Source organism: Dipodomys merriami, unplaced genomic scaffold, assembly GCF_024711535.1.
Source record: "Dipodomys merriami isolate MVZ:Mamm:240054 unplaced genomic scaffold, mDipMer1.0.p SCAF_2, whole genome shotgun sequence".
Lineage (NCBI taxonomy): Eukaryota > Metazoa > Chordata > Mammalia > Rodentia > Heteromyidae > Dipodomys > Dipodomys merriami.
In genome coordinates this window covers 17,717,331-17,738,072 of record NW_027203381.1, presented here as the reverse complement: position 1 = coordinate 17,738,072, position 20,742 = coordinate 17,717,331, and the positions used below count along the sequence as shown (strand labels likewise).

The 20,742-nt window shown below is 43.9% G+C and overlaps 1 protein-coding gene across 4 annotated transcripts in view; it reads left to right on the top strand.

Annotated features, from left to right (window-relative positions):
• Positions 1–20,742, top strand: part of Mapk4 (mitogen-activated protein kinase 4) — a 119,114-nt gene that overhangs the window by 554 nt on the left and 97,818 nt on the right. For 2 of the 4 annotated variants that reach the window (XM_070029145.1, XM_070029147.1), the window contains exon 1: positions 454–624. The exons of 1 other annotated variant lie outside the window; for it this stretch is intronic. The gene's annotated coding sequence lies outside the window, so the exon portion shown is untranslated. Of the gene's footprint in view, positions 1–453; positions 625–9,996; positions 10,122–20,742 lie in introns of those variants that run through there. One more of the 4 variants, XM_070029148.1, reaches the window with a different exon arrangement.

Here is a 20,742-nt window from a genome sequence, read left to right as displayed (position 1 = left end):
CCCTGCCAACGGTTCATGCGGGGGGAGTCCCCCCACCCACCCATTGGGGGGATCCCCCAGAGCGAGGGGACCCCCGCCGCGCTCCCCCGCGGCTGCCCATCCGAAAGCCTGCGGGGCTCTGGCTTTTGTTCTGCGCGCTCGGAACCCGGGGCGAAGCCGGGGTGGGCGCTGCCGCGCGCGGGGCCGCGGTGGGAGTTCCAGGTGCCGCCCCTAAGTGTCAAGTGGGCGAGCTGGAGGCGGCTGCGGTTGCTGATCGCCCCCTGGGCTGTGAATGGATTCGAACCACTGATCCATCCCGGGCGGCCGGCTGCGGGGGGAGCCCTCCCCCCCCCTCCGGTCCGGAATGAGCGAGCGCCCGCCCGCCCGCCGCCGCGCGCTGTCACGCGCCTCTCCTGCGCTCTCGAAAGCGCTACTTCCATTCATGGATCTGTGCCTGCGAGGTGATTAATGTCACCTCTGCCCGGCTCTGTAAAGAGCGAGTGCTACTATTCAATTCCATAACCTTTCTTGGGGGGGTGTGGTGGCTTCTACGTCACGGCAGCTGTCCAGAGATCAATCAGCTTCCTTCAAAAGGTGTTTATTGAGCACCCACTGTAGGCACACCCAATGTCTTCAATGGAATAGGTAAGTACTTACTGAGTACCGACCGTGTTCTCGGTTGCTGTATGATGACCTTCTTGTACTATTTACTTGTTGAGCGCCTACTACGCGCAAAAAGGTTTTTTTTTTTTTTTTTGGTATGTTTTGTTCTTGGTTTTGTTTTTGTTGCAAGGGGGGAGAATTGATCTTCTGACCTTTGAGTCTTCCATTCCTGGTCTTCACTTGACGGTAGCTTCTGTGCTCATTATTTTGAGCAGAGCAGAATAATGAAAAGTCCTGCTTTGGGTCTTCTTTCCAATTCAGTTACCCTCTATTCAAGGGAATTGGTGGGGGGGGGGGAGAAAGGGAGAGGAGGGGAGTACCCTAAATCTGGCAGTTCCTTTGAACAAAGTGCTTGTAATTATCAGGGAACAAAGAAAGGTTAATACAGTAAAGCCCTCATGTTCAGGGAGTCAAATAAAAAAGGATGAATAGATGGTGGAGAGGATAGGGGACACCAGGAAGGACAGCTCCACACCCGGGCTGGGGGTGAGGGCTTTGAAAACCCCCATTATTGCACAAGGCTGGGAGGGGCTGAGGTCTGTATCAAATGGGTTAAGGGTCCTTCTAAGAGATTTGATGAATCTGTCATTCTGATTATCCTAGAATCTTGATCCAGATTGACAAGACAATCATAGCTTCTCAGTCTACCACCAACTATCAGAGCAGTTGCACTGTTACACAGCCGTTACTGAGAAATGTTATCTGCACATAGTCTTTGTCTCAAAGGATCTAACAGTTTTTGAGGTAAACTCAAAAGAGTAACTTGGACAGCCAGGAAAAGCCAGGAAACACCTACCCACTCTGTGTCTGTCTGCCTGTCTCACCTCCAAGAATTGTGGTTTTTCTTTGATTGCACACTGAGAATGTTCTCTATGCTTCTATGCTTTCTCTTTTTACATGGCTCTCCAGTAATTTTTGGTAAGCTCTTTGTCCCTGTTTCTTGGTATAATGAACTTTTTCTTCCTCGATTATTTCTAAGCTCCACTTTAAATTTGTTTAAAATGGAGAAAATCACATTATAGTATTTTTACTGCGAACTCCCCTCACATCTTGCCTCTTGGTCCTTTGTGAAAAACCCAACCAGGAATTTATAGAGGAAATGCAAGCTAGTTTTGGGAGATGAACTAGGTTTGTCGTGGCCAAGAAAAGTAGAAAAGCCTGCATCCCCAGTTGAGGGGAGAGACTCCAGGCCAGGAGGACAGTCCATCCTCTGAACCTTGAGAATCTGGTAGATGTTCATCTGGAACGGTTTCCATTCTTTGCACAAGCACACCTGTCTGACCTGGGTTTCCTATGACAAGAACTGAGTTAGGTGTCAGACAGGGCATCACTCAGCAGTTTTTGTCTTACAGCTGCAAGGACCTGTGTCTCCTGCCTCAGCTTTGGAGGCATCTCTTCTTGTCTACAGTTGTTTTGTTTTGCTTGTGTGTTTGTTTTGGGGAGGACTGTACTGGGACTTGAACTCAGAGCTTCACACTCACTTGGCTTTTTTTGCTCAAGGCTGACAGTCTACCACTTGACCAAATCTCATTTCTGGCTTTTTGCTGGTTAATTGGAGAGAGGAGCCTCAAGAACTTTTCTTCCCAAGCTAGCTTTGAACCAGGATCCTAGCCTCCTGAGTAGCTAGGGTTACAGTTCTTTCAAGTTTATTCCTGGAGTTTTTCCACTTGGGCTACAATTGACTGTAATCTCCAACAATGTGATTTTTTTGTTTGTTTCCATCCTCCTTGTCTGCCCCACAGGAAGTTTGTGGACTTGCTGACACGTATTGCGCTGGTCCCTTGCCTTCTGCTTCTCAACCTGTTTCCTCCTTCCTCAGGACCTGCTGCCTCTCATCTTCTTCACCACCTTTCTTTCTTTGTATGAAAAGGTGTCAGGAAAACAGTCTGTCACCTGTCACTATGTCTTGAATATGAATGTAGGTCATTGTGTTCTCTTATCCGGGGGTCTTTGCTCTTTAAACCTCGTTCTGGCATGAAAGGCTGCATCTACCTACTGTGAAAGATAAAGCCCAGACAAGAGGGTGCTGGAGGTAAGGTAGAGGCAAGTCCTTTCCTGGCACTTGTGAAATGATGCCACAATCTCACCATGGAGCAGACTTGGCCAGGGTCCTGCAGGCCCTCCATTCACATAATTTTCATTTTATTTCCTTCCATCAGAGGTTTTTTATTCCTTTTTTTTTCTTTTTACATTTTGTGCTGGTATTGGGGCTTGAACTCAGGGCCTGGGTACTGTCCATTATCCTTTTTTGCTCAAAACTGGTGCTCTACCACTTGAACCACAGTTCTATTTTGGGTTTTTTGTGGTTCATTGGAGATAAAAGTCTCAAGAACTTTGTTGCCAGGGCTGGTTTTGAACTGTGATCTTCAGATCTCAGCCTCCTGAGTAGCTAGGATGACAGTGTTTGGACTACTTTTTAGTATATCAGAAAGGTGAGCCACCTGGCCTTTGCATACTCTACCCCAAGCTCTGAAGGTTGTTGTGCAGTGGGAACCCTTGCTTCTCTTCCTGTATGTGGCCATTACTTTGAGGCTGGGAACTCAGCCATGGCATTGACAGAGACCCTGGACCAGATGACTTCTTGCTGTGAAGGGGTCCTGTGAATTGATGGTGTGTAACAGCATCCCTGGCCTCTACCCATTCCGTATTAGCTCCTCCCTCGAAACTGTGACAACTCCAGATATCTCTGGTTGTTGCTGTATGTCCTCTGGGGAGCAACATCAGCCCTGGCTGAGGACTGATGTTCTAAGGGGGTGCTGGTTATTATGCAGTATGCTATAACATAGCTGTGTCCACTTTTTTGGCAGAGGACTTAAGGTAACTTGGATCTTTTCAAGAAGGTAACTGAAATGTGTGATTAGCTTTGTGGAACTTTCCAGATGAGTACTTTCCTATTAGAATCAACAATATTGGCCAGGTGTGGTGGCCCATGCCTATAATCCCAGCTAGAAATCAGGATGATTGTGGCTTGAGCCACAAGCAAGATAGATTAGCTAGATCCTATCTGAAAGAACAAGTCAGGGTTTAATGGTATGTACTTGTGATCCAAGTATGTGGGAGATGGAGCTAGAGGATCACATTTCAGGAGGGACCGGGGATGGGGAGACATAAGGGTATATTCAAAAATAACCAGATCAAAATGGGCTGGAGCCATGGCTCAACTGGTAGAGAACCTGCCTAGTGACTGCAAGGCTCTGAGTTCAAGCCCTAGTCCTATAAAAAAAATGTGTGGTGGGGACTGGAGGTATGGCTCAAATGGGAGAATGGTCACTAACAAGTGTATGCATATATGTGTATGTCTACTTCACAAATATTCTTTGTTAGACCACTTATTCTAAGCTGGTTACTGTACTGTTAACTTCATCTTTTGAGGCCAAAAAAGAAAAAAGAAAAAGAGAAACCAAAACCAGAACCACCACCACTACCATCCCCACTAAGAGCAACCCCACCCCAATTCTCCTCTTCGCACATGGCAGCTTTATCTCCAGAAGTATGGGTGGCAGAACCATTTGGCAGTACTAGACAGGATCACCCCAGTCTGCTGACCGGGCAGTGGCTGGTGGGCATCCCAGGAGCAGGGAAGTGGCAGGGGTGGGGGTGGGCAGGGGAGAACTCAGCACTGTGGCCTGCCTGATACCCTGGGACTTGCTGCTTATGCAGTCCTGGGTGCCTCCCAGTCTTCTTTAAGCGGGCGGGGGTGGGGGGTGGGGGTTGGGAATGAGACTTATCTTCAATTAATCATTAAAAACTCAGACATGACTCAATGGTAGAGTGTAAGCCTTGAATAGAAAAAAGCTAAGCAAGAGCATGAAACCCTGAGTTCAAGACCCAGTACTGTGACAAAAAAAGATGAAATGACCAGGCCTTGGAAGGGTTCTGGGAAAACCAGTTGAAGGGCTCTGATTGGACAAACGTGTCTGCATGAGAAGGATACCAGGGTGGGCTTCCATGAAGGCAGATTCTCAAAATGTCGGCTTAAATCTAGCACATGGATCAAAATAGAAATGTTAATTTCAGCATACCCTGTACTTTTGGTAGTGTCTGTCCTTAAAAGCAAGAAGATTCATATCTTCAGTGAGGCCAGGTCACAGCAGCGTTTGTGTAGGAATGAGGGCCAGATGAGTTCATGTCCAGCAAGAGGCTGAGTTCAACCTGTGCGTAGAAGTGACTCGTAGCACCTTGTGAGGTTGGGCAGTACCAAGTCATCATTCCAGAAAGTAAGTGAAACTCTTCTTCAGCTCATTGGAAGAGTTGGAAAGTTTACAGTAAGAGTTCATTGGTTCACATTTATCTTTTGGAACACCCAAAGCTGGTGTGAGAGCTTCTTGTATTGAAACAAGCTAAGTGGGAAATATTTATCTTCTCTTTATTTGGGAGGGAGTGTGGGTGGAGAAGGGATAATCAATTTAAGGGCTTAAAAAAGCTAAAATACTAAAACCTAGAAAAACTCTCCAATTTAGACTTATCTCTGTGTGTGGGTGAGTTGGTGGGGGGCAGGGGAAGATCATGTGCTGGTCCTAGTGCTGTCCCTGAGAATTTTTTGCTCAAGACTAGCACTCTACTATTTAAGCCACAGCTCCACTTAGGCTTTTTTAGTAGTTAATTGGAGATAAGAGTCTTATGGATTTTCTTACCAGGTTGGTTTGGAACCATGATCCTTAAATCTTTGTGTCCGGAGTATATCCTTAGGTCTTAGCTTCCTGAGGTATACAGGTGTGAACACTGACACCAGGCTTTGACTCATTTCTTAATTAGTTAATTTTTCTGACTGTGAAGCAACCTAGGGAGAGAATATTGAAATTGTTGCTGTGAATGCATGAGGCTTTGTGCGAGGCTAATCTATCAATATATCTATGTCTAGCTTAATAAACATAAAAAGACTGTAGCCAGTCTTCCTCTTATATTTAAGCTGATTTGATTTGTCTAAAAAAAATTCATGTGTTGGTATCTGTTTACCGATGTTATATACATTCACTGAAAGTAGTCTAGAAAGAGATTTTTTTTTAATTTATTTTATTTTTTTGGATCCGGTCGTGGGGCCTGAACTCTGGGCCTGGGTGCTGTCCCTCAGCTCTTCAGCTCAAGGATAGCGCTCTAGCTGTCCCTCAGCTCTTCAGCTCAAGGATAGCGCTCTAGCACTTGAACGCCACTTCCGGCTTTTTTCTTTCTGCTTATATGGTGCTGAGGAATCAAACCCAGGGCCTCAGGCATGCAAGGCAAGCGCTCTACCACTGAGCCACCTTCCCAGCCTCTAGTAAGAGATTTTAGGAGCCCCTAGCCAGTTCTTGTTGCCTCTTCTATAAATGGGGAAATGGAGGCTGAGAGGAATAAGATTACTTGTCAGGGTTACACAGAGGTCAATGAGGAGGTTGGGGCAGGAGCCAGGAATCTGCTACATCTCTGAAACTCGGCACTGCTTCTGTCTTCCTGGATGCCAGAGTTTGTTGGTGGAGGAGTTCTAGGTAGGAAAAGTCTTAATGCCTTGCCTCATTTCCAGGGCCCCTAATCCTGACAGACCAATGCATAGATTTAAAATAATTGCATCTATAGCAAGGGTATGTGCACACACACAGGTAGTACTGTGTGGATAGGTGGAATGAGATTACTTGATAACACCTTCCTTTCTTTCTTTCCTTTCTTTTCTCTTTTTGGTAGCTCTGGGGCTTGAACTTTAGGCCTGTTCTCTTGTGGTGTCCTACTGGCTTCTGGCTGGTGCTCTACCAGATGAGCACACATTGAGCTTGGCATTTTGCAGGTTAATTGGAGGTGGAGTCTCAAAGGGTTTCCTGCCCTGGTGGCTTTCAGACTTGGGTCCTCAGATCTCAGCCTCCTGAGTAGGATTATGAGTATCAGTCACCAGCTTGGTATTCTTTTTTTTTTTTTTTTTTTTTTTTTGGTTGGTCGTGGGGCTTGAACTCTGGGCTTGGGAACTGTCCCTGCACTCTTCAGCTCAAGGTGAGCGCTCTACTGCTTGAGCTACAGTGCCAGTTTTGGTTTTCTAGTGGTTTATTGGAGCTAAGACTCTCATGGACTTTCCTGCCTGGGCTGACTTTGAATCTTGATCTTCAGATCTCAGCCTCCTGAGTAGCTAGGATTATAGGTGTGAGCCACCAGTGCCCAGCTTGGTATTCGTTAATATTTTTTTTTTTACAGTAAGTAATTTGAATGAGAGTATTTAGGGGATAGGATGTAATACATTTGGCTAATGTGACTAATGTCTGGGATTTGATGCCCAACATTGGAAAAAGAAGGAAAACATTTCTTTTCCTACTTAGGAAAGTGATATATATTCATTATGAGAAATAGCAAGAAGCAGAAACAAATCTACAATCTACCTGTGATTACCCCATTCATATTTTGTTATATTTATTTTTTTGTCAGTTCATTTTTAAATTCATCCAAATTAACTGAGACCATAGTGTACATATAAATGTAAGGTTTAGCTTTCTTTTTTCAGTTCCTACTAGAACAGTTTATAGTATAAACTCTTGGTAAGATGTAATTTTTAATGGATGCATAATTTACTATTTGGAAGCTCCTTAATTTAAAATAACATTTTGCTATTAGTAGATGGTAAGTTTATTCTTGATTTCTCCCTGCCATGGCTGTGTGCAAGCAACTCTGTGTTTATGCTTCCCCGAGAAAAACAGAAACAAAACCAAAAACAAAACCTCATAAGTTTGTTGTTTTCATTTGCATTTTGGTTACCCAAATAACAACTTTCTATAGGATTGTTTCCTATTTGTATTTGTGTGTGTGTGTGTGTGTGTGTGTGTGTGTGTGTGTGTGCATGCACATGCGTGTCTGCATGTGTGTGTGAATGTGAAAGAATTACGTATTTTTCTATTTGGGTGTGGTGGTTTAAAAAAATTCATTTGTAAGCTGGGCACCGGTGGCTCATGCCTGTAATCCTAGCTACTCAGGAGGCTGAGATCTGAGGATCACGGTTCAAAGCCAGCCCAGGCAGGAAAGTCCATGAGACTCATATCTCCAATAAACCACTAGAAAACCAGAAGTGGTGCTGTGGCTCAAGCGGTAGAGTGCTTGCCTTGAGCTGAAGAGCACAGGGACAGCACCCATACCCAGAGTTCAAGTCCCATGACCAACAACAAAAGAAAATCCATCTGTATATAGAAAGCTGTGTTTCAAAGAGAAAACCGTATGCCTTTCATTTCACAGATATAATGGATGTAAGAAATTTCTATCCAACCCTATGTTCTATGATTTTGATACCGAGACTTCCAGGTGTAGGGTGATCTGGTCTCATTCACAGTAGTGGAGCTGCCTGTGGCTTCCTGATCAAACTTAAATGGAGAGTGTGGCCCTTTGCAGAAGCCAACATTATCAGAATCTGCTAAGCCTGTTAGCCTGTGAAGTGGGTGCTGTTACCCATCTCTATTACCAACAAGAGAAGTGATGCACAGAAAAGTAAATAACTACCCTTGGGTACATACTTAGCTACTGCCAACTACTTCTGGATCTTTGCCAATGTGGCCTGCCCCCATTGCACAGTTGGTCCTGAGGGAGCTGGGTTGAGGAGTGCTAGCAACTTCCTTCAAACTCCCCATCTATTTCCTGGAGAACATTGTTCTGTGAAGTCATTTTGTTATCTTAAATTTCCTCACTGTGTCTTCTAAACCTCTTACCCCCTTTCTGTGTTTCACATCATTTTTATTTGTTTTTTAAACATGTCTTTAGGCTACATTCTGAATAGTTTCTTATTATGATTTGTCTTCCAAGTCACAGTGTGTGTCTTCACCTGCATCTCATCTGCGGTTAAATCCATCTGTTTGTTGCATTCCTGGTCTTACTGAATTTCTCTTGTAGATATGTAGTTCTTTTTGTAATGTTACACTACATTGTAATTATATTGCAATCTGTGACAATACTTTATAGAGCTCTGAGTTTCTCTTTTTTTTTTTTTTTGGGTCTGGTCCTGGGGCCTGAACTCTGGGCTTGGGCGCTGTCCCTCAGCTCTTCAGCTCAAGGCTAGTGCTCTACCACTTGAGCCACAGCGCTACTTCCGGCTTTTTTCTTTTTGCTTATGTGGTGCTGAGGAATCGAACCCAGGGCCTCAGGCATGCAAGGCAAGCGCTCTACCACTGAGCCACCTTCCCAGCCCTTCTCTTATTTTTTTTAAGTTCAGCTTTTATCTCCTTGAGTTTGCTAAGCAGACATGGTTTATATTCTATACTTGGAAATTTTTTCTTCTGAAATATCTAACTAAGCATTCCCCCTCTCCGAGTTGCTTTGGTTCTCTTGATTGTTTATATTTATGTTGTTATTTTCATGTCTGCTTAGCTATCTTTGAATGGGTGTTGAGTATTATTTTGAAAAAATATATTCATAACTGGGCATGATACTCCTTGCCTATAAATCTCAGCACCCAGTGGGACTAGGGTAGGAGGGTTGTGAGTTTGAAGCCAGCCTGGGCTACATAAGAACCTGATTCAAAATTCCATATTCCATCCATTGTATGATGTTCATAGTGTTACATTTTAGTCTCTGAAATAAAGATGTGTTTTACAATGAATGGAGTCTTATATTGATAGTTGGTAGCATTCCCCCTGCTCCCACACACTGGTAATAAAATAATAATGCCTAATAAAATAAATGATATTTTTTATTTAATGATTTGAGGCTTTTGCTGATGGTGATAAAAGTGACTTGTATTTTAGAGGATTTTAATTAGCTTCTGTAGGTTTTTCTGGGGGTCAGCAATGCTAAATCAATTTGGGGGCTTGAGATTTTCTAGGCATCCCAGATGACATGAGGACAGATTATTTTTTGTTTTCTCTTTCTCCCAGAGTCCAGGTCCTTGGGGTTTAATTCAGGGGCTGCTCCAGCCTCTTGATTCCATGAGGCTGGAGTATGTGATTCGGCTAGGATTGGCCAGTCTCCTCAAGTGGATTGGATAGTTTTCCCAAGTGGTTCAAAGTGATCCTTCTCTCTATATCTTAAGTCTTGGGTCCCTCCCTGTTTGTTTGTTTGTTTGTTTGTTTTTGCTCTTAGTACTTTTTTTTTGCCAGTCCTGGGGCTTGAACTCAGGTCCTGGACACTGTCCCTGAGCTTTCTGTGCTCAACGCTAGCACTCTACCACTTGAACCACAGTGCCACTTTCAGCTTTTTCTGTTTTTGTGGTACCAAGGAGTTGAACCCAGGGCTTCCTGCATGTGAGGCAAGTACTCTACCACTAAGCCACATTCCCAGCCTGCTCTGGGTACTTTTAAGAAGTTTTGTTTCCTCCACACTTCTTTCTTGAGCTCCCTGGGAACTCAAATCACCTAGTTCCCTACTGCCAACAGGAGGCAGGACAGAATCTGATTCATCTTCGAGACCAACCAGAGAGATGTACCAATCACCAGTTGCTCTTGGCTTGCCTACAACTAGAAACTTTCTCCATCTGCTTCCAACCTGTCATCTGGTATCAGCTGGAAAACAGAGGTTGAGATGAATAAATTTCTACTAATTGGACACAGGTAAATATAGATCTGTTTTCCTACATGAGACTAATTCCTCAGGCTTTTCCTAATAAGGCAGGTGAGCGGGTAGAGAGGTCACATAACTGGTAACTGGAGTCCCTTTAACCATCAGTCTCTATCTAGGTCCCTACTCCTTGTCCCTCCTGTCCTGTGAACAGAAGTTCTGTGAAGAGAAGAACTTGGAGGGAGTGATGAGGGAGGAAAGTGCTCTTCTTCCTAGCAACTATAGGAATTAAAAAGAAAGGCATGTGGCTCACACCAATAATCCTAGCTATTCAAGAGGCTGAGACCTGAGACTCTTGGATCAAAGTCAGCTCAGACAGACAAATCCAGGAAACTCTTAGCTCTAATTAACTAGCAAAAAGTTGGACATAGAGGTGTGTTTCAAGTAGTAGAGCAGCACAAGCAAAAAAAGAGCTGAGTGGCAACATGAGGCCCCAAGTTCAAGGCCTAGTCCTCGCAAATGACAAAAACCCTAAACAAGACCACCACCAACCAAAACCCAATAACAACAAAAGAAATAAAAAAGGAAGTAAAAAATAAGTGACTATTTTAGCTTCAGGAAGCTTCTTCCATTCAACATGCCCCCTAACATTTCCATATGGAAAACAGAACTTCTCATCTATGGCCAAAGCATCAAGAGTGAACAGTCTTGTCCAGGTCCAGAACTCAGAATTATCTTCTCAGGTGACTTTTCTCGATTCTAGTTCTTTTGGTAAGAGGCTTAAGGAGCCTTTTAGCATTTAGAAGCTACACTTCAACCATGTGTTATCTACTGCCAAATGTTTCCCCCTCTACCCTGTTCCAGTCTCATAATGTGTTCTCCAGCATTAATGAAGCCAGAGAAAAATACCATGAGAATATTGTATTTGCTCAGTTTGATAAGGTTGGGCTGTGTGGTGAAGGTCTTCATCACTACCTTACCAGAGCATCGCCTGGCTTTTGGGGGCTAGGGAGGAGATTCTAAGTTTTACAGTTGAGCACCTTTCTCCTTTGAAAACTTAGATCTTGTTTCTATTGCTGTCTACACCTTTCAGGTGTAGCCACTAGAAGTTTGCTGTCTTAGAAGGATGGGTCCTGTGTACGAGGTATCTCTACAAACTTTTTGGAGATCACTCATACTGTGGCACCTTTTGCGTGTTCCGTGGTGATTTGTTTAAAATCTAGTTTTACAGTGCTTCACACATAAGAAAGAATATCAATGATAGTCTACCATCTTGCTAGAAATAGAAATCATCCCATTAGGCTTTAATAACTCCGTGAGGGAACAGATCTGTCACTCACCTCACATGTAGTTCTAGGCTGTGACCGATCCCTTTGGGAGAAATGCTAATGACCTAATGAATTTTGAAGAGACAGTTCTTCTATTGTCTGGGAAAAGCGTACCCTTCTGTGGTTATTTCTGGAAGCAGTCACTAGAACGTTCTACCAGCCATAAGAATTTATGAACCGTGACTCTTCATCCTGAAATGAAGCAAATTAATTTCTCCACTGTGATTCACTTTTAAGTAAAAACTCAAATTTCTGTTCACTTATCAGTGACCCAGACATTTAAGTTGATTTTCTTTTTTAAAAGAGGTATAGTGATTTGAAAAAAATAACTATATTGTCCATATTTTTTTTGTTAGATTTTTTCCACTTATTTGGATGAGATTTTTTTCCCCTTGCCATTTTGAGACAATCTTGTCTGCTAATAGATAATAGGCTGCCAGTTCAATAACATTTTATAAAAGCCAGAGGGAGATCAGGAGAATATGCTGAGCAAACACTTCTACTTGTCAACACAAAGAACCTTGCCTTTAGGGAGTGACAGGTTTTTACCAAGTGCCCAGATTTTTTTTTTTTTTTGCTAGTACTGGGATTTAGAACTTAGAATCTCCAGCTTGCTTAGCTTGCTTGTTTTCTTGGCTGGTGCTCAACCATTGGAATCACACTTTGAACCACAATCCTCCAGATTTCAGCCTCTTGAATGAGTCACTGGCAGCCAGCTTAAGTGTCCAGAAGTTTCTTAGATAACTCAAAACAGCAAGGTATTGTAGCTCTTTCAACAGAATAGAAGGGACAGGAGAAGTTAAAAGTCTGAAATGATTTTATTTGTAAGAGGAGAATAAGGAAGATGATTGCAGTGAGAATAAGGAAGATGATTGCAGTAAATCACTGAGGAGGAGGAGGAGTGATGTGGGTAACAATGGAGTCACTAGTGGAAGTGTTTTGAGCTTTCAAGATTGGAAGAGAGAGAATGAAATTTTTCTTACAAATGACTATATAGTTTCAAGACCCACAGTCTAAGACTCAAAAAGGTCCTTAAAAGCCCATCCATCTTCATGTAATAAAACCTTTGAATTGTGTGCTGTCCAAATAACAGAGAGAAGAATGGTGGGTTATGGAGGAAAGAGAGAGCTTATTACACCAAAGTGGGAGTATGTCTGGTAAATAGTTCTCACCATATTGTGTGCTGAAAAGCTAACGTGTGTGTGTGCGTGTGGCATGTGTGCATGAGTGTATATGTTTGCATGCAGGCCAGTCCTGGAGCTTGAACTCAGGGCCTGGCCTCTGTCTCTTAGTTTTCTTTTTGTTTGTTTGTTTGTTTGTTTCCCTGATAGGCTGATATCCTACCACTGGGGTCACACCTTCACTTCTGACATTTTGGTGGTTAATTGGAGACAAGAGTCTCATAGACTTTTCTGCCTGGGCTGGCTCCAAATCTCCATCCTCAAATTTGAGCCTCTTGAATAGCGGAGATAATAAGTGTATACCATCAACACCTGACTCTTTCCCATTTTTCTATACCTTCCCATTTTTTTCATTGGCATGTAGATTAAAGATAAAAGAATAAAAAATAACAACCAAGACTCAAGTCTTTATTAGTGTGGTTGGGTCTTTCAGTGGAGGAAAATAAGAGAACGTATACTCAGTTTATTTAAATACTTGAGGGGAAAAAAGCTCAAAGTTCTGTCTCAAAATCTTTGTGCGTGTCCTCATTCTCCACAAATTATCCAGGAAGTCTTTAGTCCTCTCAAACTCATTTTTCTTAGGTGCCCTCTTTGCATATGAAACCAAAGTGCTTTTATGGAACAAGAATTAATAAGAGTCTCCTTTGGTTTGTCTCTCCAATTTATCCAGAACCAGACCTCTGTCATTCCTTAACTGCTGACTTTCCTGTCTCTTTAACCAACAAACAATACGGTGTTTTTGCTCTACACTCCATCCTAGATTTGGCTTCCTTAATAAAGAACCTTTTTGTCTTTTGTTCTACCCACCTTGTTGGTAAGAAATTAAAAACTAGCATTATTATTTTATTCTCATTACTAAAAGCAATGCCAGACTTTGGTAATCCAAAACTACACTGCCTTAAACTTGGATTATTTGAAATGAGATCTTTCCAGTAATGGATACCAAGAATAAAAGTGTACATGTCCCAGCAATATGTACATATGTATAAGCTTTTCTCTACAAGGGCACAGAAGGCTTTGTTAATAGTGATAAAATAAAATTGAGTTTAGGGTAAAGAGTTGTTGTTTTACAGTTTATACTCTTTTGTCGTGTGTGTGTGTGTGTGTGTGTGTGTGTGTGTGTGTGTGTGTGTGTGTGTGTGTGTGTGTGTGTGTGTGTGTGTGTGTGTGTGTGTGTGTGTGTGTGTGTGTGTGTGTGTGTGTTAAGGGGGATTAAACCCAGAGCCTTGTGCATACAAAAGAAGCACACTACTACTGAGCTCAATCCCAGTTGTTAATCTACTTAGTTTGAAAAATAAGCTAACATTTTAATTTAATAAGCAAATTAGTTGAAAAGTTACAAAGGTGGGAGACAAAAAGATACAAAGGTGGGAGACAAAAAGACACATAAATTTAAGATCCTGTCATAGATTTACCTTCTAGACTTTCTCAGTGGAAATTCTGGCTTTTATAATAAATCATTCATCCGAAGTCTGAACATGTGCTTAGTATATCTATATATATCTCTATATATCAAGCGTATCTTCCATACTTTGTTGTAATTTACATTATACAATATTTTATAAAGCCTTCTTATAATAGCGTTTTGAATCTCCTTATGGCATTGTCTACTGTGTCAGACCAGTATTTTTATATAAGTCTTATTTAACAGGTATATGTGAAAACTTGTGCCTGGGGGAAATGGATGGTTTGTCTTAGAGGGCTATAGAAACCAAATTTGTTCAGTGTCCTTTTATCCCTGATGGGTACAACTTAACTACTTAATGTTAGAGATTTCCTCCTCCTCCTCCTTTTCCTCCTCTTCCTCCTCCTCCTCCTTCTTTTTTCAGCACTTCCAGATGATATCTCTTTGGTTTCATGTCACAGTATCCATTTCATTCTGTGTTGAAAATCATTGTTAGAATGCAATTCTTGATAATTCCATCAGTATAGACACTCTCTTTTCCTTCGGTAGCCTTACTGAGTTCAGTACATTGAGTACACAAATTAAATTACTTTGTTTTATGGAATTGGATAGTCAAGGTAGTCTCTTCCAGATGATGATCCGTTTCTAGGAAAACCAAAGTAATAAACTTAGCCACTTCCACAAAGACTAATCTCATTGTCCAGAAAAGAATTAGAACCACATGATGTTTGAGCTAGAAGAAAACCAGCTTTGAGAATATTTATTCTTTTGTTTCATGATGAGGAACCTGAGGATCACCTAATTTGCCCAAGATCCCACGGGGAAATAGATGCGTCCTGGTGCTCAGAGCCCAGTTCTGACTTCCAGCCCAACTTCCCTCCCACTGCCACAGTCATGTGGGAGAGCAGTTGTTCCGGTCATCAGGTTTTATAAGAATGGTCAATGCTGGCACACAAAAAAGCCCCACACAAACAGCAACAAAAAAAACCTCAAACCCAACCAAATCAGTCACACTAAATTACAACTCCAATACTGAAAATCTTAAAGAGAATAAGCAATATTGAGCTTATTTTCCTCCAAGTTTTTTTTTTTTTTTTTTTTTTTTTTTTTTTTTGTGCCAGTCCTGAGGCTTGAACTCAGGGCCTAAGTGCTGTCCCTGAGCTTTATGTGACTTTATGTTAAGTAAAATACACTAGCCACAGAAAGACAAATCCTTTTCACATTTGCATTCATTTGTGGAAGCTAAAACAATTGAGCTCACATAGAAGTGGAAAATGAGCAGGGAGTGGTACCCCAGTGTGGGAAGGGTGGGGGAAGGGAAGATAGGAAGAGGTTGGTTAAGTGGTACAAAGTAACAGTCTGATACAAGTATGTTCCAATGTTGTATAGCACAGAAGGGTGACTGTGGTTAATGATAATTCATTATATACTTCAAAATAGCTAGAAGATTCTAAATGTTCTCAACAGAAAGAAATGACGAATGTTTAATGTGATAGATCTGCTAATTGCACTGATTTGATCACTGTGCATTGTGTGCATGTATCAGACAATTACATGGCATCTCTCTCCCCTCCCCCCACCCTGGCAGACATCACCTGGAGAATATGTGTACTTACCTGCATATGCATGTATGCATATTGCGTGCATTTGTTATCTATGTGATCTGAGGATGGGTCCAGATTTCTGTTTTATTTAAAAGCGATAGTGTTCTGCATGTGGGAAGTATCTGGGGCGCTTTAAGAATACTGACGACTGGAATCCACTCCAGCTGTCTGGTGTTCTGGGGAGACTGGAGTAGGCATCCGTTCTTCAGAGGATTCCAATACACAGTCTTCCTGCTTAGTCAGACCAGGTTCATTTTGTGCATAGTAGATGCTCAAATATGGTTACATATGAAATAAAAACTAGAGGAGTTGTAAGAAATGTAAATGCTAAGAAGTCATATGTTTCTGGTTCTTTGGTCATATCCACAGCCCTGACTGTGGTACGCTGTGGTCTAGGTGTTGGGCTGGGCAGCAGAACCTAATCAGTTCAACTCATGGCCATGGCCTTCATCATAGCCAGCCACCTGTTATCCTTTGAGCCCAAACCAACAGCCAAGATCTTCCTAATTGCTGTTCCATTGTCTCTAGGTGATAGATGTGGCTCATCTACCTACCACATTCCTGATGGTGTCCAACATAGTTCTTCAGAGACGAATCACCAGAAACTGGCATCTGTGAGATTAAGTTGTGCCAGCCCTGGTGTTGGCCTTCGGTGGACCTTGTCCAGGCCAGCAGGTGTCTGCTCAGGGCCTCCTGCTGCTCAGGCCTTAGTGAGAGAGCTCTGGGCAGAGCCCAGAGCACCTGGGTTGCCTGGTTTCCTTTGTTCCCAGGATGATACTTGTTTAGTCCAATGGGAAGGGAGGGAAAGCTTTTCCAAGCCTGGCCCCCCGAGCACATCCTTTCCACTATGGAGAGGCTTAGGAAAAGAGACTGGCCAGACCACTTAAGATAGATGCCCACTGAGTACAATAGGAGCTGCTTCCTGGGGTCTTAGAAGGTTCTAGAGTAGTGGTTCTTTAGCCTGAGCCACCTCCAATCTTGCTAGAGTGCTGGGGATTTCTAGAGCCCCAGATTCAGATGGGCTGGGGTGGAATCCAGGAATGAGTACCCCTGTCATCTTCCCAGGAGATGCTAGTGCTGCGTTCCAGGACTTCCACTGATCAGAGGAAAGTCACTATGATGGCACTTGTAGGCTTAGGAGATGGTCACAAGATAAGGAAGTGAAAAATGATCTTGTGGCTAGCAAGATTGATAAACTAATTGATTAAAAATATTATGAAACCAATGCTCCCTGCTTGGTACCATGCAAGCGTTGCTGCTAAATAGAAGAGGACGATTCAGTTAGTCTGGGGAGGGGAGTGATGAGCTAACACAGGGAGAGCCATGGTGCTGTCATTCAGTGCTCTGTGGAGGCAGCACACCTGGCCTCCACAGGACACACATGGACAGAAGGAATGGGGCTGGGTGGAGGATCTGGGAGTAGGTGATGCCTAGAGAATCTCAGGAGCTTGCCAGCAGAAGGAGGTAGGGCAGTATCCCAGAAGCAGCATGGTTGAAGATGAGAGGGAACGTGAGCAAGCCTTAGGAAGGGTGAGTCGGGGAATGGAGAGAACCACACATGGTCAGATGGGAATGCAAGGTTCAGTGCAGGAAGGTGCTTGGCCTAGATGGGCAGGCAGAGCCTAGCGATCTCTGGGGCCTGTCCTCATGTTGAGGAGTCCGGGTCGATCTGAGGACAAATGAAGTTATTAGGGACAGATGTAGGTGAGGAGATGAGCAGATTTTTGAGCTCATTGCCTGCAAGTTGGAAAACAGGAGGAAATAGGGGCCTGCAAGAGACGCAGGAAATTGTCCCAGGAGTTCCCATGGGGAGTGATGGGGCCCCGGGGGACAGGCCTTTACATCATCTTGTCCTTGCATCACCCTCGGCCTCGGCGCCTCCTTTCCAACTTTTCCCTGACAGTCTATTCTTTTGCAGTTCTACCAAGTGATATTGTCTGTGCTCTCAATGCACAGATAATGGTTTTCAAGAAACCTGAAAGGAAGGTGAAGATCAAGGGTGACATTGGGGCGGTTGAGCCACAAAAGTGCAACCCTGTAAGGAGACATGTTTGGAAGGGAGGGGGCCATCCCAGCTCTTTGGGCTAGACGGGTTTGGACTGTTCTGTGCCCACTGTGTACTTGTGAGGAGTGCCCAGTCTTCCTTGTTTTGCAGTAGCTGGGAGTCCTCTTTCTCTCTTCTCTGACCTTGAGACAGATTTTGAGTCTTGGATTTCCCATTGGCAGCCTGAACTTCCCCCCTCTCAAGCCGGTCCCTCTTCAGGTTTGGGACTTGCCCAGGGCAGTCTCCTAAGTTCCTAGCACCCGGTGGCGCCAGGGCTAGGCAGCACGGAGGAAGGAGGAAAGCCAGAGCACTCCATGTCCTGTGTAGTTGCAAACCAGCATCACATGATGGGAACAGAGACTTTTCAGTGGGCTGTTTTTCTGAGTTGTTTTAGTGCCAGTACTGGGATTTGAACTCAGGGCATGGGTGCTGTCCCTTTGTGTTTCCACTCAAGGTACTCTACCTCACAGCTCTCCTTCCATCTTTTGGTGATTAATTGGAGATAAGAGTTTCATGGCCTTTCCTGCCCAGGCTGGCTTTGAACTGAGGCCCCCAGATCTCAGCCTCCTGAGTAGCCAGGATTGCAGGTGGGAGCCATTGGCACTTGGATTTTTGTGGAATCATTGTTGGCTAGGGCCGAGTGTTCAAGGAGCTGGGGCTGGGGCTGGGGCTGGGGCTGAGTTCTCATGTATCCCTGACCCATCTGGAAAGAAATCAGCAGGGATGGATTTCACTGGAAGTGTTTCACACTTCAGCCTGATAATGAAAGTTTGCTTTGTGGTTTTCCTCTCCTAGAGCTCTTCATCACTGTAATGGATACATCTCAACAAGTGGCTCTCGAGGAAATCAATCCTGACAGTCCTCTTCAGCACCCGCATTGTCTCAGGAGGGATCTTTGCAGGCTCCAATCTCCTCTGGGGTACCCTTTCCCCCTTCAGGCTGTAGGATCATCCTATGACTGAACAGGGGGCTTGTTTGGAAGCTACCAGTGGCTGCTGGAGGAGGAAGTGGCAGAGGTCACCCAGGTAGATTTATGACTCTCCCCCGTGCGTAGTCTGCACTCCGAGTAATGGCATGGAGATTTATAGGTCGCCTTTGTCAAGATGTCTTTTGCTGCTTCAGCCCAACCGAGTAGATGTGGTTGAGAGCTGGCAGTGAGCCTTGGACTGGAAGGATGGGTAAAAGTGGAAAGCGATGGGTACGATCGCTGTCTGTGTTTGTCCTGTTTGGCCACAGAGAGTGGTCATCCGAATGCCTCACCAAGTCAAGGGCAGGCCCAGACATTTTGCTAATGATGCGTCCATCTGGAGCTCCCTTGTGAGCAGATTGCCAAAGCTGGCCACATATCTGAGACATTTGGGGACTTACGTCCACCTTAGGCTGGCCAAGCAGAGCTGCTTGTTCCCGATTCCATCTGCTGCTTGGCTGAGTGGCACTCACTGTCCAGCATTGTGCCATCGCGGGCATCTGTGCTTGGGTCATTTGAGGGGAGTTCTGCTTCCTCTCTCTGTTCCATGCTGTTTATGAAGCTGCACTAGATTGACCACTGCCTTCTTCCTGAGAGATGTCCACAGGGTGAATCTTGTCTCCTCACATAGGTAGTACAGGACGCTTGCTTGAGATGTCTGAATCTCTCTCAGTTATGGATCCCACTCATAATCAGAATGCTTCTGCCTCTCTGAGCTCTGTCCAGCTCTGCACATGATTTCTCCCTTAGACTCCCCCAGAGGGACTGTGACACATATATTCATCCTTCACTCTGCGAGCGACAGGGGAATCATAGTTTGCTCAACATCCTTAACTGCGTTAGTACTTTTACTGGAAAAGTAAGGAAAGATGTATCAGATATCTATTGCTGTGTAACAAATGATCCTACAATTCAGAAGATACATTTAAAAAAAGTAAATATGTGTTATACTTTCTGTGGATCAGCAATGTGGAGCAGCTTAGCTGGATGTTTCTTGGCCAGCAACTCTCAGGAGGCTGCAGGGAAGATGGTTGCAGGGCTGTAGAGAGCTGAAGGCTTGCCTTGGCTTAGAGGAGCACACGAATCAGAGTTCTCTGTGTAGAGTGTTACCATGTGGCAACTGGCTTCTTCCAGGATGGGCAGGTGGAGAGAGAGAGCGAGAGGGAGGGAGGGGAGAGATTACAGTACCTTGTATGAATCGGACTGTACTTGATAATTTATGTGTTTTTTTTTCTGTTTCATAAGAATTGAGTCTCTTAAGTGCAATCCATCATCATGGGGAAGGGGAAATTTGTTTACCTTTTAAAAGTATTAAAGCTAGTGCTGGTTGCGCACACCTGTAATTCTAGCTCCTCAGGAGGCTAAGTTCTGAGGATTGTGGTTTGAAGCCAGCCTGAGCAGGAAAGTCCATAAGACTCTTTATCTCCAATTAACCAGCAAAAAGAGAGAGAGAGAAAGAGAGAAAAAGAAAAGACAAAAATACCAGAATTGGAGTGGTGGTTCAAGTTGGTAGAGCACTAGCCTTAAACAAAAAAACTAAGGCCTTGAGTTCAAGCTCTGGTATTGGTGGGAAAAAAAAAAAAGCTGGGTGCTGGTGGCTTATACCTGTAAACGTAGCTACACAGGAGACCGTGAACTGAGAACTGAGGATCGCAGTTCCAGTCAGCCCTGTCAGAAAAGTCCAAGAGATTCTTATCTCCAATTGGCTAGCAAAAATTCAGAAGTAGAGCTATGGCTAAAGTGATAAAGTACTAGCTTTGAGTGGAAAAAGCCAAGTGAGCTTGAGGCCCTGAGTTCAAGTCCCAGTACTGGCACATACACCTCCTTTTTAAAATTTATTTTTAACTGGTTCTGGGACTTAAACTAAGGGCCTGGGTGCTGTCCTTGAGCCTTTTTGTGCTCAAGGCTAGCACTCTACCACTTGAGCCACAGTGCCACTTCTGGCTTTTTCTGAGTAGTTTATTGGAGATAAGAGTCCTCTGGACTTGTTCTTCCCAGGCTAGCTTTGAAACATGATCCACAAATCTCGGCCTTCTGAGTAGTTAGGATTACAGGTATTAGCCACTGGCATTTGGCACACGCCTCTCTTTTATACCTTGAGCAATATCAATTCCTTAATCTGCAGAGTCAGAATATGAGTGCTTG